The 17,294-nt window shown below is 44.4% G+C and overlaps 1 long non-coding RNA gene across 1 annotated transcript; it reads right to left on the reverse strand.

Moving 5' to 3' along the window:
• Positions 1 to 2,850: 2,850 nt before the first annotated feature.
• On the reverse strand, positions 2,851 to 8,624 carry LOC306655972. Its single transcript, XR_013762377.1, has 2 exons — positions 8,283 to 8,624; positions 2,851 to 3,125 (listed from the first exon to the last, which is right to left on the reverse strand). It is a non-coding gene; the product is annotated as an uncharacterized lncRNA (long non-coding RNA).
• Between the last annotated feature and the right edge of the window lie 8,670 nt (positions 8,625 to 17,294).

The following is a 17,294-nucleotide window of genomic DNA, read 5'->3' on the forward strand; positions in this document are numbered from 1 at the left end:
GCTCTCTCTTTTCCATTCCTCTTCCTCCTCCATTTCATCATTTCCCTTTTTTGCCCCCTCCCATGAACTGGCCAGCACAGGACCGAAGGTTATGCATTGCTAATATTTATGGATGAGCCTTATGTTCCCAGTGATTTATTTTGAAAACCAGTGCATGGAATATTTTGTATTTTTTTTTTTCTCTCTTTAGGAAAGGGGGTAAAAAGCCCCCCAAAGCCTCCAACTTGTTTTCTACATACAATTGACCCGTGGTGGATTATTTTTCCAAGGACTCATTGGATTCATTAGGAAAAAGTCCCCAGTTGCTGCCTTACTTCCTTCTGATCTGGGATGTGCTAGTTTTCCTGGAACCTCTTGGCACGGGAGGATCTGGTTTAGTGCCAGAAACTGTTCCATTAGTTCCTGGTACACCAACCCTCCCTCCTCGGGGATTGAGTTGTTGGGGCCAGAATTTGCAGAAGGAGGAAATCAGTGTAAGGGACTTCTACAGAGTCTGGGTCCTGGGAAAAGGAAGAAAAGTTAATCTTGGTGCCTTCCAAAGTGAGGACAGACCCTAAGGCAGGATCTAATGCCACAGGATGTTGATTTAAAAATGTATGTCCCTGCACTGGGATTATTGGGCTATAATCCCAGCTACTTGGGAGGCAGGAAGATTACAAATTCAAGGCTAGCTTTAGCTATTTAACAAGAACCTATGTCAAAATAAAAGACAAAAAGGACTAAGGGTTTAGTTCAGTGGAAACCCCTGGGTTCAATCCCCAGTAACATAAAATACTAAATATAAATTTAAAAAAAAAACATGTCTCCAGCCCTTTAAATTTTTATTTTTAGACAAGGCCTTTCTAAATTGCTGAGGTTGGCTTTGAATTTGTGATCCTCCTGTCTCAGCCTCCCAAGCCGCTGGGATTATAGGCATATGCCACCGTGCCTGGTGAGACTTTTAAATTCATTTGCAACCCTGGAGAGGAAGCTATTTTCCAATAGAGGTCAATTGTCCCAATAGCCTGGAAAAATGAGGAATCAGAGACAGATTATATTTCATTATGATGATGAAGTCATGTGATGTTTGTTGCACACCACGTTTGGGGTAGGTAGGCCATGGCTCCTAAATCAAACTTGAATCACACTCTTGGGGGCTGGTAGGTAGCAATGGGTAGCAGAGTTGGTAAGCAAGCCTAGCCAGCACTCAGAGGACTCATTTTATTGAATATTTTTGCAAGAAATTCTTCTTAAAGAGTTTATAGTCTCCATTAAAGCCCAGATCCTGTAGCAGGTGCAGAGGATGCAGCAGAACACCTGGAATATATGGTCTCTGGAACTTATGGTGCTTTGCTCAGAAAAGTCAGATTTTCCAGTCATGTTTGTGCAGGGGTAAGTTGCTAGAATGTCAAATGTTTATAGGGTTAACTCCAGTTAGTGTTAAAGATCTACTTACAAAGTGGATCCCCAGATCTGAGAGACTTTGAACTCATTGCAAAAGGTCTGAAATGCATGGGAATGTATTCTTTTTTTTTTTTTTTTTATTGTAAACAAATGGGATACATGTTGTTTCTGTTTGTACGTGGAGTCAAGGCATACCATTTGCATAATCATACATTCACATAGGGCAATGATGTTTGATTCATTCTGTTATTTTTTCCTCCCCCCCACCCCTCCCACCCCTCTTTCCCTCTATACAGTCCCTTCTTCCTCCCTTCTTGCCCCCCTCCCACCCTCCATTATGTATTATCATCCCCTTATCAGTGAGATCATTAGTCTTTTGGATTTTTGAGATTGGCTTATCTCACTTAGCATGATATTCTCCAATTTCATCCATTTGCCATGCATGGGAATGTATTCTTATCAACCTACAAATGCTAAGTGGATAATTGAGCTCACATGAGGGTCTTTGCCAACTCTTTATGTTAGAGTCCTTACACTTGAACAGTATGGGGTCCATTGGCAGGAGAGTAGAAAAGAACATCTGCAGTGGAAGCTCAATAAATATTTGTGGAATAAATGCAAATCCTGTTCATGGACTGCTGTGACTCTATGTTTATCAAAAATTTGAGACTTCAGATATTTGTAAAAGATACTCCTAGATATGTTGAAACTATCCTCTAGATTCTCTAGTTCTCATTTTTATTTTTAGTTTGGATCATCACAGTATAATTCACCTGAACCACAAAGCAAAAAAGAATTAACTTTATACTCTCTCTTTTTTTTTTTTTTTTTCAGTATAGGGAATTGAACCCAGAGGTACCCTACCACTGAACTGCATCTCCAGTCCTTTTTTAAAATTATCTTTTATTTTGAGACAGGTCTCACTAAGTTGCTGAGACTGGCCTCAAACTTACAATCCTCCTGCCTCAGTCTCCTGAAACACTGGAATTATAGGTATGCACCACCACACCTGGCTATTCTCTTAGTCCTCTTAGTCTTTGCAGATAAAAGGATTATATTCTTAAACCATGACTTTGGTTTCTGGTGGCGAACCTCATCCAATTTGGGACCCAATAGACACAGGGTTTTCTACCACTAAATTCCTCCTGGACATGGGTCCCTGCTGAGACCTCAGGTTTTCTTAGGTCAGACAACAAACACTATGTAGTTCCACGTGCTTCCTGTTTAACTTCAGCTGCCAAAGAATGTAGAGCCAAGTTCTGCAGCCCATTAGCGTAATTAACAACCGCCAAGAGCCTGTTCCATCAACTCCCTCTTCCTTTAGATAACATCCCCCCCATCTGATTCCTCACTACTCCGTCCTATACTAACCTTTCTCTTGTCAGTGCTTCCGATGTGTTGGGGAAAGGCCTAGCATCAACTATAAAAATTAAAACTAGAGCTTAGAAATTCACTAGCAGAAACAAGTCCAACTTTTAACTCATGTTCATTCGGGTGACTAGGAATAATGTCCCCGCAGTCTGTGAGGACTTGGGCGGGTCTTCTTCTAACCCAAAGACCTGAAGCTCATTTCTTCGTCCATAAAGTCAGGGGATTGGTTCCATTCTCTTGAAGGTCCTTTGAAGCTTCATTCATTCAGCAAATGTTTCTTGTACACCTACTATGTGCCAGACACCTTTCTGAATGCTTGGGATAGAGCAGTGAAGAAAACAAAGGTCCCTTGCCAGGTGGAACTTAGCTGCCTGCAGAGGGAGACAGAAATAAACAAGACAGATAAATAGATTGTGACATGTGAGAAGGTAAGGGCTAACCCAAAAAGAGTCAGCAGGCTGTGGGAGAACAGCAGGCAGGGTTAGGGGAAGGTGGCAGTACTCAACAGGGTGGCCTGGGAAAGCATCCTTAAGAAGATGAGATCTGAGCAGACTCCAGGTTGCTGAGGGGTTTAGCCAAGGCACAGGATATGAGGGAACCGATTTCCAGGCAGAGGGTCAGCTAAAGCAAGGGCCCTGTGGTACAGAAGCAAGGAGGCTGAAGGTCGGGAAGGAGCAGGAGAGCAATAGATCAGACCAGCTTTGTTGCTGACTATGACATAAAAATAAAAGCTGCCTAATTATAGACAGATACATTTCTTCAAATGCAATCATGTGGCAGTGTTAGAAAGGCAATCTCTAGGACACTGCACATCTACCACAGCAGAATCCTGATTAAGGAGATCCACAGGCGACTCACATTCGAAGCCCCGCTCGAAAGGACACCACGTGCCTTTACAAAGGCATGGGCACTTCCAACATCACAGGCTTGATTGACACAAAACACGATTGCGTCCCTCAAATTATCCTTTCTCAAGGGCTTTTCAGGACCACGGCCTGCTGAGAGCGCCACCTGGCGGCAGCATAGACGAACTTTCCGTTTTCAGGGAAAAGCTCTCACGCTGAATTTGAGCATCGTTTCAAGTAATTATACTTTTACCACAATTGGCTTGGACTTTTCAAAGATTTTCATGTTAGAAAAACCAAAATCGGTTGAGAAACTTCTCTAGGTTAAAAGGGACGCAAGAATCTAGACACAAATGCAACACCCAATCCTGGATCAGATCCCAGATCTGAAGGAGGGGGGCGGGGGAGGCGGAGCTATTAAAGGACATTATTAGGGGGTTGGGAGATAGCTCAATCGGTAGAGTGCTTGCCTTGTAAGCACAGGCCCTGGGTTCGATTCCCAGCACCCAAAAATAAATTATTCAATAAAGGACATTATTGGTCCAAATGGAAAAAATGAGTATGGAATGCATATTAGATAAAACATGGTATTCATGTTAAATTTCTCCAATGTGATAATATACTGTGGGTATGCATAATGTCCTCATTCTTGAGCAATACATGAAGTTTAGGAATTTAGCATCATGCCTGAAGCTTTCAAAGGATCCAATAAAAATTTAAATACTTTTTAAAAATGCACTGTGTATTCACACAGAGAGAGAAAGCAAATGGATAAATGTTAACAACTAATGAATTTGGATTAAAGTTTGCAAGTGGTTTTGTGCTATTCCTCATACCTTTATAAAAGCTTAAATTTTTCCAACATTAAAAAAAGGAAGAACTACCATCTTTGGGCACACTTTAAGTCACAATGAATTGCCTAAGAAAGAGACTTGGGGGCTGGGGTTGTGGCTCAGTGGTAGAGCACTTGCCTAGCATGTGTGAGGCGCTGGGTTCGATTCTTGGCACCAAATACATAGAAAAAATAAGGTTCATCAACAACTAATAAAAATATTTTTTAAAAAAGAAAGACTTGAGATCTCTGTGAGTTGGGCTGTATAGCTGCAGTAACCCTGAACTCCCTCTCAATGGTTCTCTTGTTTCTCTGGCTTATTTCTCTGAGAGAAGGAAGGTCAAGCCCATGGGCAGGTGAAAAAGGAAGAGATGGCATCCTGCCTGCCTGGGGTACAAAGGAGTGGAGGTAGGAGATTGAACCCCTATTTTTTTTAAATTACTAATTTTTTTTAGTTGTAGATGGACATGATACCTTTATTTTATTTATTTATTTATATGCAGTGCTAAGGATTGAACCCAGTGCCTCACACATGCCAGGCAAGCGCTCTACCACCAAGCCACACTCCCAGACCCTGGACCCCTATTTGTTTTAAAAGGAACAATCGTCATGATCAAGAGTTAATATCTATAAGGGAATGACGTTCATTGCAGTTACGAGTTTTTTATTCTTCTGCTATGGCAAATTGATCCCAGGAGTTCACCACCACTGAGCTACATCTCCAGTTGTAAGTTGCTGAGTCTGGCCTCGAACTTGGGATCTTCCTGCCTCAGCCTCCTGTGTTGCTGGGATCACAGGCATGTGCCACCACGCCCAGCTCTCTTTTACTTATTTTCTTGGCAAGAATCGGTCGATCTGGGGACTGGGCAGGGCAACGCCAGGCTCACGTGCATTACTGAGCACGGTGTGGAAGGAGGGGCAGCTGGTAGGCCAAGGGAAAGGTCTAGGTAGAAGAGCAGAGGGCCCGTTAGAGGTGGATGAGTCAGGCAGAATGGCTGCTGTTCAATTGTGGATTGTCCTCTTTATTCTGGGGGTGGGGGTGACCGTGGGGATGGTCCTTGCGGGCTTGGGCCCAGGTGCACAAACCCAGGAGAATCTTTGATTCTTTAGTGGATGTGAAGGGGGACCCCATGAAGGGACCCTGTCTGCTGGCAAGCTCCCCAGGAGAGCCTAACGCTGTCCTTCAGCACCTTCCCATCTTGTAGGTCTTTAACTCAGATGATTGACACCTCCAGCTCCTCGTGCTGGCCACGCCCAGAATGAGAAAATAACGGAGCTTTAGGAACAAAATAAGATATACACCCAGACCCTGTTGTCACCCTGGCTTCCCCTAGGGCTGGACCCTGCCCTAGTCCAAACGTTCAGGAGGTCCTTTAACTCTATCCTTCTTATGCTAGTCACTCAGTTTCCTTTCTTTCCTCCCCCTGTTAACCCAGCAGTGCCCTGCCCAGCCTCCAACTCTTTGATGAGCCGATAACCAAATCAGAAAATGACAACTTACATTGGTATCCTGGTTCACAATGAACTGAGCTCTTTCAAATAATGATTTCAATTAAGCCTTACGCTATTGTGTGAAGACAGGATTATTTCATTTTATAAACGAGGAAAATAAAGTTCAGAGAGGTCAAGCAATTTGCCCAAAGTCACATGGCTGGTTAAGGGAGACACAACCAGTCCACTTCTCTTCCCAATACCCAACAGCTTAGAGCAGAGGTTTGCAATGTTAGCTGCTCATTGGAATCATTGGGGGAGCTTTCCAACTCTCAGATGCCTGAGTTCCAGCCCTAGAGATCCTTATTGAATTGGTCTGGGAGGAAATTGGATGCTGTGGTTTTTGAATGTTGCCCAGGTGATCCTAATATTCAGCTAGAGTCAGGCACCACTGCTAAGCACGGCCCCTCCAAGACCATTCAGGCTTTCCTGGCAAACTCAAGGAACAACACTCTTTGCTCTTTAGGAATACAAGAAATGTTGGATGGTGAGTTTTTTGTCCTGAAACTTCTCAAAGTCACAAAGCTCAACCTGGGAGTCCTCAAACCAGACTGGTCAGGTAGGAGAGAACCCCAGGAGAGGGAGCCAGGTAAGTAAGTTTATTCTGAACTTCAGGACTCCTAGACCAAGACCCCCCTCACTGTCTTTTCCCCCAGCTCCTAATCTGAAAAGATCCTTTCTTTCTTGAATCCCTACTATGTGCCATGTGCAGGGCCAAGTCCTGGGAGTCGAGTAAGCCTAACAGAAAGGTTCCTGCCCTCAGAAAGCACCCTGGGGGGACAGGAAAGAGACAGCAAGTAATTAGAGGTTGTTGTGGTCTGGAGATGTGATGAAGTGTCCCCAAAAGCCCTGTGTTGGAAACATGATCTCTCCAATTTCAGAGGTGAAATGATTAATTTATGAGAGCCCTAGCCTCATCAGTGGATTAATCCATCTGTGGATTTATAATTTGAATGGAATACTGGGAGGTAACTATAGCAACAGTGATGCAACACACCTGTAATCCTGGCGACTCTGGAGGCTGAGGCAGGAGGATCACAAGTTCAAAGCCAGCCTTAACAACTTAGTGAGGCTCGGAACAATTTAACAAGACCCTGCCTCAAAATGAAAAATAAAAATAAAAAGGGCTGGGGTTGTGGTTCAGGGGTTAAGTGCCTCTGGGTACCATCCCTAGTACCCCCACCCAAAAAAGGAGAGTAAAGAGTAAAACATGAAAACCCTCATGGCCACCATCTCCCTGCCCCCTACACCCTGTCTACGGAGAACCAGCACCAACGGTTCCTTCCATTATTTACTGGGTAGTTATAAGCCCTGGCAGTAGCCATACCTGGCAGGTATAAAAGTGGTCCTCATTAAACATTGGGCGAATAAAATAAGTATTTCTTTTTTACATAAATGGACTCTTTTTAATCAATATATTTTTATTAACACAGTGATTATACATATTTATAAGTTACAGTGGAGCATTTCAATGCATGAATACAATGTGCAATGATCAGGTGAGGGTAATTACTGTATCTATCGCCTCAGAGATCTGTGTGTGTGTGTGTGTGAGTGACATGTTTCTGCAGTGCCAGATGTAGAACCTGGGACCTTGCACACACTGTCAAGTGCTTGTCTGCTGAGCTACACCCCCACCCCACCCCATACAGACCATGTTTTTGTGTTGGGGACATCTGAAGTCCTCTCTATTAGGTATTTTTGAACTGTTCAATTAGTTGTTGTCAGTCATAGCTCCCCTGCCCTCCTGTGTCATAGAACATGAGAGGCATTTCTCCTACCCAGCTGCTCCCCTGCATAAGGGAATCATTTATACATATTTTCTTCTGTTTCCATTTAACAGCAGATATTTATTTACGTGTCATCCCTACACATCTGCCTCGTAGTTTTCTTTCTTTTTTTAACCTCGTTATTTTTAACTACCTGGTACAATGAACCACCCCAGAATATGGAAAGACCCTCATTTATTTAACCAGTTGCCCATTAATAGACTTTTTTTTAAAAAAATTGCACCTAGGTTCATGCACATATGTGGGTCTTCTTCAGGTCGGAGGATGATCACATGGAACCTCTGACTGAATATTGTTCTCCTTTGGACATGGCAAGTTTACCTCCTTCTAGAAACTTCTTGGCTACACTGTAGCTCCTGGAAACCCTCCTGTCTTGAAGGACCGGGAAGTGAGTGCAGCCTTCGCCATTCTGAGCAGGAACGAGCTGCCCGGTGGGGCCTCCTCCCTCTGGGGCAAGTGGGTCCCAGTGCAGGGCTGGAAATGGAACCCACATGCCATCTACCGCCTAGCTACACCCCAGCCCCATGGGAGTCCAAGCTGAGAGGTTCTGCCAGGGGCACATTTGCTCACCAGCATGGGGTGGAGGAGGAAAGAAGAGAAAACATGACAGCTAAGAATATTCTGGGTGAGGGCAGCCAGCCCCTGCCTGCAAGTGGATCTCCTCGCTGGTGAGATGTCCTTGGCTGAGGAGAGCTGCCCCTTAGCTGAGCATTTGGGAGGCGGAGAGAGAGAGTGAAACAGCCCAGCCCAAGCCTGGGAAACTGGTGAAGTGACAGGCGCTCATGGCGCTGGCAAAATCCCCAATCCCGCGTTCCAATCCTCAGACTCTGCGAAAGGAAAATAATGAGTCTGTGTGTTCCTCGGATTGATTAAACAGTAATTAGGCATCAAAAGCTTGCTAAATGCCTCTCTTGAAAAACCACCCAGCTAGGCAATTTTTCTCTCACATTTAATAGCAACTATTCTTGTATTCTTTTTTGTCCAAAGTGGCTGTAATTGTGGGGGCCGATGAGACAAGCCCCCTCTGAAGCTGCTGTGGCAGAGGGAGGCAGCATCACCCTTCTGAGGGTAGCTGGGGACCTGTCCCAAGAGCCTCAGAAAGCCTCCTGCCCTCAGGATTCCATCCCTAGGACTCTACCCTGAGGCAGGGAAGAGATAGATTCATGTACAAAGATGCTACAGCCACGTCGTGTGTGGTGCAAAAATGTTAGAAATCACCTAAGCAGTGACCCTTAATCAGGGATGGGTTTTAGAATCAACTGGAAGTTTGTGAAAGACATGCATGTGCCTGTACACACACACACACACACACACACACACACACACACACACACTGGGGCAGTGGCTGGGTGGTCTAGCTGCAGTTTGAGCATCTCTATTTTTAACAAGCTCATTCACATAATTTCTTTCTTTCTTTTTTGGTACCAGGAATTGAACCCAGGGGCACTTAATAACTGAGCCATATCCCCAGCCTTTTTTACTTTTTATCTAGAGACAGGGTCTCACTGAGTTGCTTAGTGTAGGGGTGCCAGGCTAGTTCAGGCGCAGGTAAGAGACGACAGAGCCATAACCCAAACCCCGGGAGTTGGGTAAGAGCAGGCTTGTGGCAAGCAACCTGTAAACTCATTTATTGCAGGAAAAACCATACATTTTATAGACTTTTAACCCAATCACAATGTGCCACGGGGGATCAGACCACCAGGCCCCTATACAGATTCCCTTGGTAACACTAGGTAAATTTGGGGGCAGTTGTTTACATTCCTAGGTGGTCAGAGCAAAATGCTCCTCTCTGTAAGTTTATACACTTGAGACATTAACTGCTGCAGACCAAGAACTAGGATTTCTCCCAACAGCTTAGTGCCTCTCTGAGTTGCTGAGGCTGACTTTGAACTCACGATCCTCCTGCCTCAGCCTCCCGAGCCCCTGGGACTACAGGTGTGCTCCATCACGCCCGGCAGTCATTCTTATGTTCTCCTCAAACTGAAAATCATTGACCTGATCCCTCTCGGATAATAGGATAATGGGTATTTATTATTACATTTTTTTTTTTCATCTCAGAAAAATATACTGAGAAAAGAGACTAGAAGACAATAGAAAGTTCATTGGCAAACACGCCAGGCCCTGTGCTGGTCATTGAAGATTCCAAAATAAAGAAAGCACAGTCTGCCCCTCAAGAAGACAGCCCCGTGGACACAAATACCCTTCAACACTCACAGAGACATTGATCCAAAAGGCAAGTGCTAGGTGCAGAGTCACCTCAATCGAGGGAGCAGTCGGCTCTGGTTAGGAGGCTTGAACAATGCTTCCTAGAGGTGCAGAGGGCAGAAGGAGGGAAAGCACAGGCAGCGGAAACAGCTTGTGTGAAAGCATGGAGGTTTGAACACACTTTTCTGTCCAGGAAACGTGAGTGAGAGGTGTGGCTGGAGCAGAAGGCTGAGCTAGGGCGGCAGAGGAGGTGAAACTGGAGTAGCAGGCAGGGCCAGCTCAGGAGCCTGCATACCCACTGGGCTAACGACCTGCAAGCTGAGCCAGGAGGTCAGTGGTTCCCAGACTGTGTGCCAAGGAACACCCATGCTCAGTGCACAGGGGTTCCAGGGGGAAGAAAAAAAAAAAGCCTTTGGAAAACTCCAGCTGAAAGTGGTTTTTGTTGTTGTTTTTAATTGAAGGTCATCCATTCTGAAATGCCAGGGAGTCTCCAAGAGGGAGAATCACAGGAAGCATATTTGATTCCAAACTTATTTGACCATAGGCACTCCCCCCCCCAACACACATTTTGTGTAGTTTTAAAGAAAACTCACATTATTTATTTGTTCCTTCTAGTTTTGAATGACAGTAGAATATATTTTGACGTATCATGCATATATGGAGTATAACTTCCCATTCTCGTGGATGTACATGATGTGGAGTTACACAGGTCCTGTATTCATATATGAACATCAGAAAGTTATGTCCAATTCATCCCACTCTCTTTCCCATTCCCATCCCCTCCCCCTTTCCCCACTCCCCATTGTCCAGTCGGGTGAACCTCCTCTCCTCTCTCCCCCTCCCGTACTGTGAGACAGAATCAGAGAGAACATTTGGCCATTGGTTTTTGGGATTGGTTTATTTCACTTAGCATGATAGTCTCCAGTTCCATCTATTCACTAGCAAATGCCATAATTTCATTCTTCTTTAAGTATGGGTAATATTCAATTGTGTATGTGTACCACATTTTCTTTCTCCATTCATCTGTTGAAGGGCACCTAGGTTGGTTCTGAAGTTTAGCTATTGTGAATGAGCTGCTATAAACATGGATGTGGCTGTGTCACTGTAGTATGCTGATTTTAAATCCTCTGGGTATAAACCAAGGAGTGGGATAGCTGGGTCAAATGGTGGTTCCATTCCAGGTTAGGAAAACTTATTGTTAACATCTTATCCGGTGATGTCTCAGGGCGGAGTTTGAGACGTGGGCAGTGAGGAGCCCAGGGAGGAAACCAACAAAATGAGAACACAAACTTATGAATCCCACTACCCTTGGTTCAAATTCATCCCATGGTTTACCAGCTTGGTAACTTTGACCAACATTTAGAAAATTGTTCCACCAGTAAAGTGGGACTAGTGAAAGTCACCTAGTAGGCTTTTGGAGCCTCAGTGGAAGAACAGTAGCAATCCTGTGAATACCCAGCAGGTTCCAAGTGACAGGCAGTCACCCCTCTGATCTTGCTGCCACAATGATCAGAAAACTCTCTTGGCCTACAGATGGGGAGACTGATGATCATGCTGTGCAAGTGCCCGGAGGCCAAGGCCAAATGCACCAGGGTGGGTGGGGGCCATGAGACCACAGGAAGTCCCCAGCAGGAGAGGTGAGAAATCCACAGGACTGGGTGAGAGACACTCATGGGCCACGGGCAACAGGCTGGGGCTGGGGTGTTTTTAACCAGGGCAGAAGGTGCAGGCAGAGCAGCATCTCATGGGGCAAAACCAATGAATCATTGGATATAATCCCCCTTTATAACTCCAATCCTCTAGCATGACTTAAGACGGACTCTAATAGCGACCCCTTGATTTATTTAATTTTTTAGGATTGTAGACACAATGATTATTTTCAGTTTCAAATAGCATTTCATGTTGTTGTTCGTTGTCAGACTCAGAGAGTATTTATTATGTCTTTTCTGCAGCCTGTAATAACAAAAGAAAGAAGGATAAATTTTAGGCAAGAAAATTAGTCACTCGGCTCTTGGCTGAACATTACTGTGCATGCATGAGTCAAGGTTCTGTCACAGAAGAAGTATTCTGCAGTCGCACAGCCGTGGGGCGGGGCTGGGAGTGACAGCGTTGCCTTTTGAATGGATACTGGTGGAACTTAGATGTTTTCCAACTGAGAGACACTGGCTTATCCTCTTAGCAAACATGATCTTCAGCAGAAATCCTCCACTTGTTACAAAGAACGAATGGTAAAGAACTGTGCCAAGCATTTTGTTGAAGGTAAATCTGATCCTCATAATATCTCAGGAAAAACTGGTAAAGGTGTCACCATTTTGTAGGTAGGGATACTGATGCTCAGAGACGTTAAGCCACTTGTCTGAGGTCACACAGTTAAGTGTGGCAAATCTGAGATGCCAGTTCAGGTCTTTCTGATTTCATAGTGCAAATTCCATTGTCCTATTTCCACCATCTCTGGAGAAGGACTTATGTAAAATGCTTAGCACAGCACCTGGCACATAGTAGGCAATGTGATCAAATTTGGCAGCTGCTACCATTACTGCTAATCCTGAAACTCAGAGCAGTGAAGAACCTGGCACTCCCCCAAACCCAAAGTTAGTAATGGTACATTTTCCTGTTAACTGTTCTTATTGGCTGTTAACTGTTCTTATTTCCAGTTAACTGCTCTTTTAAACTTATTGGAATTTGGAACATGAAGGAAAAACTCATTATCCCAATTCAGGAGTTTTTCAGGTAAGGGGGCCAAAGACTGGCATCTACCTGGAAGCAAAAGGGGACTCAAACCCCCACCCCCAGAGTCCCAAGCAAGGACCCCTCTGCCTTCCTGGCTGGGCTGTCCTCCCTTTCCCACAGAACCTGCTGTGGGCTGAGGTACAGACTCTGGAAAAACTCCTTTATGCTAATGCTGAACCTATTAACTAGGATGGGGAAGGTCATTACATTTTCTTTTCTTTTAAGTATCAAGGATTGAACGTCCACCAAACTGCACTCCAGCCCTTTTTATTTTGGTGGGGGGGGGGGGGCGTGGGTACCGGGGATTGAACTCAGGAGCACTCAACCACTGAGCCACATCCCCAGCCCTCTTTTGTATTTTATTTAGAGACAGGGTCTCACGGAGTTGCTTAGTGTCTTGCTTTTGCTGAGGCTGGCTTTGAACTTGTGATCCTCCTGCCTCGGCCTCCCGAGGCCCTGGGATTACAGGTGTGTGCCACCGTGCCAGGCTTATTTTGAGACACTAAGCTGTCAAGGCTGGCCTCGAACTTGTGATCCTCCAGCTTCAGCCTCCCAAGTCATTGGGAATATAGGTGTGTGCCACCACACCCAGCTCAACTTTGTTCTCACAGCTAATTATTGTACTTGATTTCTGGGAGCTGTACTTGTTTCCTAGGGCTACTGTACTAAACTAGGATAAGCTTACCTGGCTTAAAGCAGCGTGTATTTTTCTCTTGCAGTTCCAGAGTCCAGAAGTTCAAAATTTGTAATTTCATGGGGTGGGAGTCAAGCTGACATTGGGGCCAGGCTCCCTCCAAAGGCTGTAGGGAGGAATCGGTTCCTCACCTCATCCAGCTTCTGGTGCTATGGCAATCCTTCACTCTGGATGTCAAGACAAGGACCTTCAATCATCTGCTCTGTCTCCATGCTCTTTCCTCTGTGTGTCCAGTCTCCCTCCGCTCGTCTCTTACGCAGGCACTTGTGATTGTATTCAGGGCCCACCACAGAACCTCCTGGTCTCAAGACCTTTCACTTTATCACATCTGCAAAGACCTTTTTCTGTATAAGGAAACATTAACAAGTTCCAGGGATTAGGACATGGACACCTTTCAGAGAGCTTTTCTCAGCACACTGCAATGACTGTTGTCCTTCCAGACCCTGGTGAACGAGATCTGGGGAAAAAATACCAGTCAGGGAGAGGGAGAGGAACACAGGGCCACTGCCTAGGCAGAGCTCTCGTCATGAGCTCAGCAGTCCTTCTGGGTTCTGGGCATGCTGGATGGGCACTTAGAACTCTCACTGAATGCTGCTCTAGGGTCAGCAAAATATAGACCATGGGTTGTCCACCTGGCTTTTTAAATAAAGTTTTATTGGAAAACGGGTATGCTCATTTGCTTACATATTATCTGTGGTTGATTTTTTTTTAAATATTTTTTAGTAGTCAATGGTCCTTTATTTTTTTTTAATTTATTTGTATGTGGTGCCAAGGATCAAACCCAGTGCCTCACACATGCCAGGCAAGTGCTCTACAACTGGGCCACAACCCCCGCCCCCTGTGGTTGATTTTGAACAAAATTGAATAGACAGAGTTAAGAAGTTGTAACTGGAAGCATGTGACCCACAAGCCTAAAATAGCTACTATTTGTCCCTTTAAGGTACAAATCCCTACAATAAAGAAGGAGGGGAAGCAGGAGGATATTGCTTTGTTCATTCCCACCCCCACCCCCACCCCCAGTATTTTATCCTTCTTGTTCCATTTTGGACAGTTTAAAATACTACATTTTGAAATTTACTCTTCTGAAACATACAATCTGTAATTAATCCCATCCATTGTACCTCCATCTTCCACCCCAGCATTCTGTTTTCTACCTCTAGAAGTTCAGTTTAGATCTTTTATCATATTTTTGTATCTCTATTAACAAATGTGCTCAATCTTTCCTCTTTGTAATCACTGAGTACATACATAGCTGTCATAATAGCAGTTTTTGCTTTGTCTACTTGTGGAATAAGGTGTAGCTAGTTCTATTATTGGATGTCAGACTATGGCTGTACCCATTTCCATTTATTCCTTCTCATCTCTAAATCTACCCTTCATTGCCTGCCCTGGGATAATTGAGCTGGACCTTGTAAGCATTTCTTCTTTGCAGCTGGCACAATGCTAAACTTTGTCAGTAGAGGGCGCTGGAGGAACGCTGTAGGCAAAGGGGCTACTCTTCCTCCATCTGGTGTGTTTTTTGTTGGTTTCTTGCTCTTATTGCATGGTTGCCAATGGACTGTGGGAGACAGTCAATGGTCCTTAGCCCCATTAGATTTTAATAGTATCCCCACTGACACTCCATGAGGTTTCAGCAGCTTCTCCCATGGGCAGATACTCAGTAGATCTCACAGGCCCCATAGAAGTTGATGTTCTGATTTCAACCAGTCTGCACCCTGGTGGGGGATTCTTGCTTGCCAGTCCTAACCACCAGCCTGGAAACTCACCAGGCAATTAGCTGGGGGCAATTGTAGGGTTTATAGCCTTTATTTCTACTTTCTCAAAGATCACTTTTCTGATGTCCAATATCTTAAAAATAATTGTTTCACATATTTTGCCCAGTATTTTTTTCCATTGTTTCTGGCTGGGCTCTGTTATTCCATCTTGGTTGGACAAGGAAGTCAAATCTAATTTTTAAAAATTTGTTTATTCATCCAGGCACAGTGGCACATGCCTGTGATCCCAACTGTTCTGGAGGCTGAGGCAGAAAGATTGCAAGCTCAAGGCAAGCCTGGGCAACTTAGTAAGACCCTGTCTGAAAATAAAAATAAAACAATCCCCAGTAGTAAACATATAACTTGTGCACACACACAAAAATTATGGTGTAGCAGCCACAGGGATGCAGCAATGAATAAAACAAAGATTCTGCCCTCCTAGAGTCACATTCTTGGGGCAACTGATCAAGAAAATTGCTAATGGTGCTTGAGTCCCCAACATCGGTCCTGGCTGTGGGTCACCAGGTTGAGAATTCACACTAGACTTTTCTGTTCCTAGTTGCTCCTGATCTGTCTTCTTGCCTTCCCTCCTTCCCCACCCACCACAATTCTTGAGGTGCCTCGTATTATTCCCCCAAGATAATTTATAGAATTCTTCAAACTGCTTGTCTGTGCAATGCCTGCTCAAAGCTACGTGTTGGGCTCCAAAGCCTAGAAAGTGTAATTCATGTCTTTAATTATATCCTTCTGCCATCGTGGGAGAAGTTTTCTTCCTTCCTTTCTCCATAGCATCACACTGGGCTCTTTAGTAAATGAATTGAGATCAAACCTTGCTCCTTGCCAGGTCACAGATCAGCAACCCTAACCAGCACCTTGCATCAGTCAGCTAAAAACCAAGGTCTGTTTTATAGGCCTGTTGTATGTTGTCCCTCCCTCCCCAGCACATCTTTTATTACTCTGTTTTAAATTGGGAAGGCAGTCAATCTCTGTCTCAATACTCAGCAGCACAGACAAGGTCATGGCCATAAATATATATATGTATAAATTTATAGAAATAGCTTGGTTAAGGTGTAATTCACCCCTTTAAAGCGACAATTCAGAGGTTTTTTGAAATATTCAAGGGTTGTGCAACCACCATCAAAATTAATTTGGGAACTTTTCATCAGCCCCAAAAGCAATCCCAGGTCCATTAGCAATCACCCCTCCCCCCATTTCCCCTTTCATAGCCCTAGGAAATGACTGATCAACTCTCTGTGTGGATTTGCTTATTCTGAACTTGTCATGCAGCTGGAGTCAGATAGGAGGTCCTTTGTGATTTACTTCTTTCATCTAATATCACTTTTTTGAGGTTTATACTTTCATTGCTAAATAATATTCCACTAGACAGACAGGTCACATTTTATTTATCCATTTACCACTGGATGAACATTTGGATTGTTTTCTGATAAAAAAAGAAAACACTCCTACACGTTTTCATAAAAATGGACATAAATATTTAGCTGCCATTCCTACCAGTTGGAAGACCCAACCCACTTCTGGGGGATCAGGGAAGGCTTCCCAGTGGGGGTGAACTTTGTTCTTCCCAAACATAAATTCAGAAATATACAAAATTAAATGCTCAGCATCTGGATTTAACAATTGTTAACATCTTGCCAGATTTTTTTTCCTAATTTTTTCTGAAGAACTTGAAGACGTGGTGGCACACCTCAAATACTGGAGTGTACATTTTAAGAGCTTTCCTACAGGAGACACTCTTGTCACACCTGACATAAGTCATTATATGTCTATAACGTCCTTTAGTTTATATTCAATTTTCCCCAATTATTTCAAAGATGTTGTTTACAGTAGCTTTGTTTTAAAAAGGACCTAATCAGGGTGGGGGTCAGTTTTAGTTTTCAACAAGAAGGGAGAGGGAGGAGGTTTTGTGTGCCCAGAGGGTGTCTGAAGGGTGACAGTTGGGGCTTTTGGGAAATCCATGAGCCCAGAGTTTGAGGAAGATGGCGCCTGATGTGGAAGCCCTGTTGGGTCCTGGCCCCTCTGTGTTCCCACTGGATGAGAAAGGAAACTTGCTGGGTGCAGGGCTGACATGCCCAAAGAATGTGGCTCTAAGGAAATAGCCTACTGGGTCTTCTGTAATCCCCAGAAGCTGACTGGACAGGAAGGCCTTAGAATCTTCTCTCCACCAGGGGAGTGGTCAGT

The sequence above is a fragment of the Sciurus vulgaris genome (genome assembly GCF_902686455.1).
Source record: "Sciurus vulgaris genome assembly, chromosome: 3".
NCBI classification, from domain to species: Eukaryota; Metazoa; Chordata; class Mammalia; order Rodentia; family Sciuridae; genus Sciurus; species Sciurus vulgaris.